The sequence below is a fragment of the Sinocyclocheilus anshuiensis genome, unplaced genomic scaffold, assembly GCF_001515605.1.
Source record: "Sinocyclocheilus anshuiensis isolate Anshui unplaced genomic scaffold, SAMN03320099.WGS_v1.1 scaffold3459, whole genome shotgun sequence".
Classification (NCBI taxonomy): Eukaryota; Metazoa; Chordata; class Actinopteri; order Cypriniformes; family Cyprinidae; genus Sinocyclocheilus; species Sinocyclocheilus anshuiensis.
Genome location: NW_015544444.1, coordinates 59,172 through 65,767, shown reverse-complemented (window position 1 = coordinate 65,767; position 6,596 = coordinate 59,172).

Sequence of the window (6,596 nt, the reverse complement as noted above, 5' to 3'; positions counted from 1 at the left end):
GTTTAGATGCTGAAAATACGTCAGTATTGTACGTTTTAGTGCCTGTAAAAACGTAAGTAAATGTACGTTTTATAGTACCACATTTTACGTAAAATACATACAAATTATCATGAGATCACGTTGATCTCTCACATTTGTCTCGTTTAAAGCTTTATATCTCAAAGATATCTAAAGATATCTCAACAACATTGCACACTGTGCTTAGATTTTTCTCTTTAGCTAAGTAATCTGGGGGTCTCATATTTGTCTCCTGTAAAGCTTTAGAAGAGATCTCAACAAATTTACAAAGTGTGCACCAAGTCAAGTATTTGAAAGGCACTAAATAAAGGGGGGGAAATCATAAATTTACAGTTAATGGCTATATTGAGAGAGAAATTACTCAGAAATAAGTATAATTTTATAGGTTATAGGACAATGTTTATGTATTTAGGCACATAATTTGTTGTTGGAAATAGTAATGTACCTTAATCAAAAATCAAAACTGATTTACAGGAAATGAAACACTGGAGCTTTATTTGCTGAAAGGCACATAAATGGCTTATGACTCAGTCTTGATTAGTAATTGTATATTTTGATTAATACATATTATATGAAATGTTTGAAATGTAGAAATGTTTGAGCTCATATTGAGGCATTTGACTTGGTGCACACTTTCAGGATCACTTCTGAAATTTAGAGGAGACAAATGTGAGAGCTCTCAAGTCTTTAGTATATGAGAAAAATCTGAGCACAGTATGTGATTTTGTTGAGATCTCTTCTAAACTTTTGAGGAGACAAATGTGAGAGATCCAGTCTTTAGTGTAGGAAAAAAATCTGAACACAGTGTGTGATGTTGTTGAGGTCTCTTCTAAAGCTTTAAAAGAGACAAATGTGAGAGATCCAGAGCCTATAGCCAAGGAGAAATATCCGAGCACAGTGTGTAAAGTTGTTGAGATCTCTTCTAAAGCTTTAAAGGAGACCATTGTGAGAGTGTTAGTGTTTTTGTCCCACGAGACAAGTTTGAGAAGCAGGAGACTCAAGCAAAAGTTTCCATTCAATCTTAAGGTAACCTCATTTCTGTCTAGGAGAAATAATTGAAATGTTAAAGAGCTCTCTTCACATAATGTAAATAAGTTGTCACAGAATAAGAATATGTGAATAACTCAATTTTGACAAAAAAGTCAGATAGAACCTTATTATTCCAAGGGGACGATTTATCCACACCATTTCAATCAAAGGCAATACATGCATTGTCATATTTTAAGTTGTTTTATGTAGACAGTGTTTTATTGCACAATGATTTAACAGAGGAAACCATAACCTATATTTACAAACATACAAACATGGGATGTACAAGACAAAATTTTAACGCTAAACAAAGCAAAAAAAAACAAAAAAAAACTGGTACACTAGTATTACATTTGTTAAAAAAAAGGTATTGCTCTTATACTAAACATCTTGCACTTGTAAGTCCTTTCTAGTGTGTTTGGAAAATGTTGTGTATATACAATGTTGGACATTGAAGATAAATTTAAACATTTAAACTAGTCATCCTTGATATTCTGAAATGTTCAATGCTATTTATATGTTAGTTTTAGTATTTACAATATTAGTAAAAGTTTAATTTTTCTCTTAAAATAAAACAGAAGACATCTTAAGACAAAGCTGATAGCTCAATGAGACATATAAGAGAATCACCCCTTAGTTCCTGAGTGTAGAGTAACCTCTGTCAGAGCCATAGCCTTTTGGGCAGCACATCAGTGTGAAGGCACACCTGCTCCTCAGACAGCATGGGTTCGAATCCCAGCTAAAGGTACTTTCCTGCTCCTGTTCAATTCTCACCTGTCCAATTCTTTTCTATCTCTTCTCCTGCTGTCCTGATAATTAAAGGAGGAAAAACCCCATTGCAATAAAAAAGCAACCTCTGAGCAATAACATATTCCTATAATGGAGTCTTGATAGAGCTTGCTGCAAGACAATAAAGAGATACAGTATTATATGTTTCTTCCACCACATTCTCAGATTTGCCTTTTTTTTCCCTCAAATATTTCTCATGTCTCATTTGTGTCTACTTCCATTTCTCATAAGGAATTTTAGGAGAAACATCTGAAATGCTGTTGATACTAAAATTAGAGATATATGAGAATCTTAGCTAAATCCCGGGAGATAAGGAAAAGCAATCACTGAGGAATAATTTTTTTCCCCTATGGGATGTGTACTGATGCAAGTTATCTTGTTTATTGCGTGTACTAGGATGGATAGAATATCTTATGCCAATTGATGCTCTTCTCTTTATTTTGTTTTCTAAGCAAAACCTGCATAATATGGGTCACACTGTGTACAAAGAGAATGCAATGTTCTATGCAAGTTGATGCATTTCATGTCAGTGCAAAGTTGAATGTTTTTTTTCCCACTCTAATAATACAGAGATTGAGTGAAACTGTCTGTTCATTAACATATCTATGTTCCCCTTTTCAGTGAGATTACACAATCACCAAATGAATGCCACTTTATTGGGACAAAAACCTCCCTACACCTACCACTAACCATACCTAATAACACTATTATTCATGAGGCATTTTATGCCTTTCTGATCTGATATGTGATGGGAAAAGTAGAAAAACAAGTTTGGCAAAAGGCGGATTCAAACATGGGTCAAAAGCAAACATCTCATCTTTTACACGCTGTGCCACTGATACTAAATAAAAATATGTGTCTTTTGCAGTGCTATTTATTGCAGCCAGGCATTGGTGGGTGGAGTTAATGTAAATAGCCTCTGCCAACAAATTGGGCTATCTGTCCTTATATATGCTCCATTTCATTTTAGAGCTGCTTTACAGCAGAATCAAATTATGTTTGCATAATTGAAATATTTTTATTTATATATTATATTTTATTTATATATTATATTACTGCAATATTACTATTATTATATATCTTTGATACAATCTATACTGCATAAAATGCTATAGACATAAAGGTGATATCATTTGACTTCATCGGAAATGTGCCATAGAGATTAAAGTACAAATTATCTCCTACTAACAATATTGTTTTTAGATACACAGTAATAGTTCGTAGTTTACAGTAACATGTATATATAAAAGTGTTTCATTTATAATCACTATCCCCACATCCTATTCACTCACGCGTTTGAAGGTGAAATGTCACAAAGAGCGCGTTGCATTCTGGGAAATAGTATCCCCATGCACTGTCTTCGGGTGCATACATCAGATTTCAGCAAATGTAGCAGGTAATCCAGGAATTCCATGCATTCAGAAAATTCACATACTATTCACAGTATAGCTACACATAGCACACTGCAATATAGTAGGAGTTGTATGGTAGTATGCCATTCCAAACGTAGCTTCTGTATGATTTCAGTGTACTTGAGTTACATTTAGCAGATTCTGGCAAATATAATTGGTCATCCGGGTATTCCATGCATACAGAACATTTGCATACTATGCACAGTATACATACTGGATACTGCAGAAACAGGAAGAGTGGTATGATAGTATGGCATTTCGAACACAGCAACTCTTATGGAAATATGATAATATTTTGTATTTATCATTTAATCTCAGTAATCTTTAAACTGTTTGTCATAAATCAACATCTCAGGAAAAATGTTATGGAGTTTCAAATCAAAATATAACTTTCTGTTACAAAACAGGACATCAATTTCATACATGTCCACTGACTAATTTAAAGCATGTTAATTACACATTCTGGGACACACAACAAATGAATAGGGAAATAAATTATATTTTAATATTCCTATGAAATATTAGATATTATTATGATTTTTTTTGTCTCCCATTAATAACTCAATGCTATTAACTCGATGGAATTGCAAAAATAATGGCCCTGAGCACTACTGCCTGCACTTGCTTGTGTTTTCATTATGACATCATGTCTTTTAAAGACACGGTATATTATTACCTTGGAGGACTGCTGGTGTAAGAATCTATTTTCATTGTTTCTTCTTTGGAGTGTGGCCACAACGTTATACTTCTCATTCAGTCTGTAAATGGATCCAGTTGAATGAGCGGCTGTGGTTTCTGAGAGAGGGCTTTTACGTTTTCACATGTTCAAGTATTGGACTTTGGATCAGGTTCAAATTAATTAAAGCTCCATAACTGTAAGTGCTTGCTAATGACCACAGTTTTACCAACCCAATATTTAATATTTTATCATTTAGGAGTTAAGTGACCTATTATGATCCCAATACAGTCACCATTAAGTTGCATTTATCAAAGTGACCTTTTCTTAGTGAAAAGAATCTGTCCACTGTCCTTTTCTCACAGTTGTGCATGGTATTTTGCAATGCAGTGCACTGCACTGTCTTTCACTCCCACTTATCTCAGACTGACTGTCAGCGGGCCAGGAGTAACATAAACTGTAGCTGATCTTAGCAGTAGGCCATTTCAGTACCAGTGTTGGGCAGTAACGCATTACTTAGTAACGCGTTACTGTAATTTGGTTACTTTTTTAGTAACGGAGTAATTTAACGTGTTATATTTTTTAAAATGGTAATTAGAGTATAGTTACAAGCTGAGGTCTCTATGCATTACTGCCGCGTTACATTGCTGGCAGAATTAAGTGATTTCTAATCTAGATTGTAAACAGGATGTAGCTCACGCACTGTCGAGTCAAGTGCCAGTGGATTAGAGACCTGCTCTCCCACGAGACCCAACGCAACACAACAGAGTGCGGCGCGGGACAAGACTTGATAGGCGAGTGCAGAGACTTCTGTGTGTGCGGGATGCGGGAGAATAAAATGATTCACGGGACTCCCGCAAAATAGAAATATCTAATCATAAAATATCTAAAACAAATAAATTGTTATTCATCTATTGCACAAAAGCAACATGAACTAATAGAAAATATAAACGATTAACAGGTGCAAACGTATGCAGAGTTTCTATTTAGGCTAACACGTATTTGCAGCATTGAGCAATGCAGTGCTGAAATTTGCGTGCTCACGAATCCTCTCATTATAACACAAGAATTGTAGACATTATGAATGATTCATTATGCATAGCCTATATTTATTGTGTTATAACAGAGATTTATGAGATTGCGATGAACTGAGATGTCTTTTAGAGATTATAGTAAATGCAGCGCTCTTTGCTGGCATTCTGCCATGCCAAACCATGTACGCAGCAGCCACTTGCTTAAGTAAAAAATAACAGTGTTCTGTGAATGTTGATGCTTTAATAACAAATGCTTATTGGGCGCGTGCGTGTATGCTGGGATTTCACTAGTAATGTAACTAATTACTAATTACTTTTGAAATAAAGTAATCAGAACAGTAACGTGATTACTTTTAAAAGGAGTAATCAGTAATCAGTAATTTAATTACATTTTCAGAGTAACTTGCCCAACACTGTTCAGTACCCTGTTTGCTGCTTTTGTTCGGAGTCTCCACTGCTTTGGGCTGATGTGGCTGTTTTGAATTGCTTAATTGTGTTAAAACTCAGCAGTCCTCTATCAAAATAACAGCATTCAGTCATAAAGTCATAGGACAGCAAACAGCAAAATTTAATTGGGATTTTGATTATTCGAAAATATAATCTGAGTCTGTGTCTTATTATTGTCTTAAGTCCAAAACACACTGCATGATTTTAGCAATCCTATCACCCCATGTCACACTGTGCGACATGGATCTAATAAACTTGGCTACGACATGTGTGTAGACTGTACGATGATGACACCTATTGACACGTACGCTACATTACTATAAAATTATAAAATATCATCAGCATGCGCTAGTGGTAAACAAAAAGAGCATGATAAATCACACTTTAGCAGTTGTATTTTTTTATGTGCTGAAAAAAATTGAAAGCGGTGAAGGAGGAAGGGATAAGAGCTTGAGGTAAGCAGTTTTATGTTTTAGCACCAAGTCGCGTTGATTACATGTCACATTTTTATTGGTTGGTCAGTAAACCTAGATCGTACCAGCAAACACACTGCACAATGATCATGCGCTTTGGTCGCAAGACCGTGTAGCGAATCATCTCAGAGGGGAAATATGACTAATTAATCATAACTAGTTATAATTAATTATAAATATTTAGATCCGCTGTAAGTATTCACTTGCACATAAACACTTAAACTAGTCCAACATACTACATAAACACTTAAACTAGTCTAACATACACATACACCCACACACACACACACACACACATATAGTTGGTATAGGAAAAGGGTTAAAGCTTAGGCAGTAAAAATAAGAGAAATAAAAACATAAAGCTATGGTACCATTTGATATTCAGCAGATCTACAGCCTGAAGGAAACATCAGTTTCTTAGTTCAAACACACCTTTGTAAAAAGGTGCAAATGATACTTAATGTATCAATTAATAAGACTAAGTTTGATACTTGCACGTCTTGTCTGTCTGAAAGAGAGTCCTGATGCAATCTAAAGGCTCAGGTTGATCTTTGCTGAAGTTGGTTGATGAAAAAGAACCACTTTGAGTCAGAGAATCCCGGTGAATGGAAAGTCTAGGCCGAAGCCTGGTGCGAACTTAGCGGGTTGCAGATGCGTTTTGCTTACATCCTCATCTTCTCAGAATCTAACCAAACCGCAGACTGGAGGCGGGTCACTG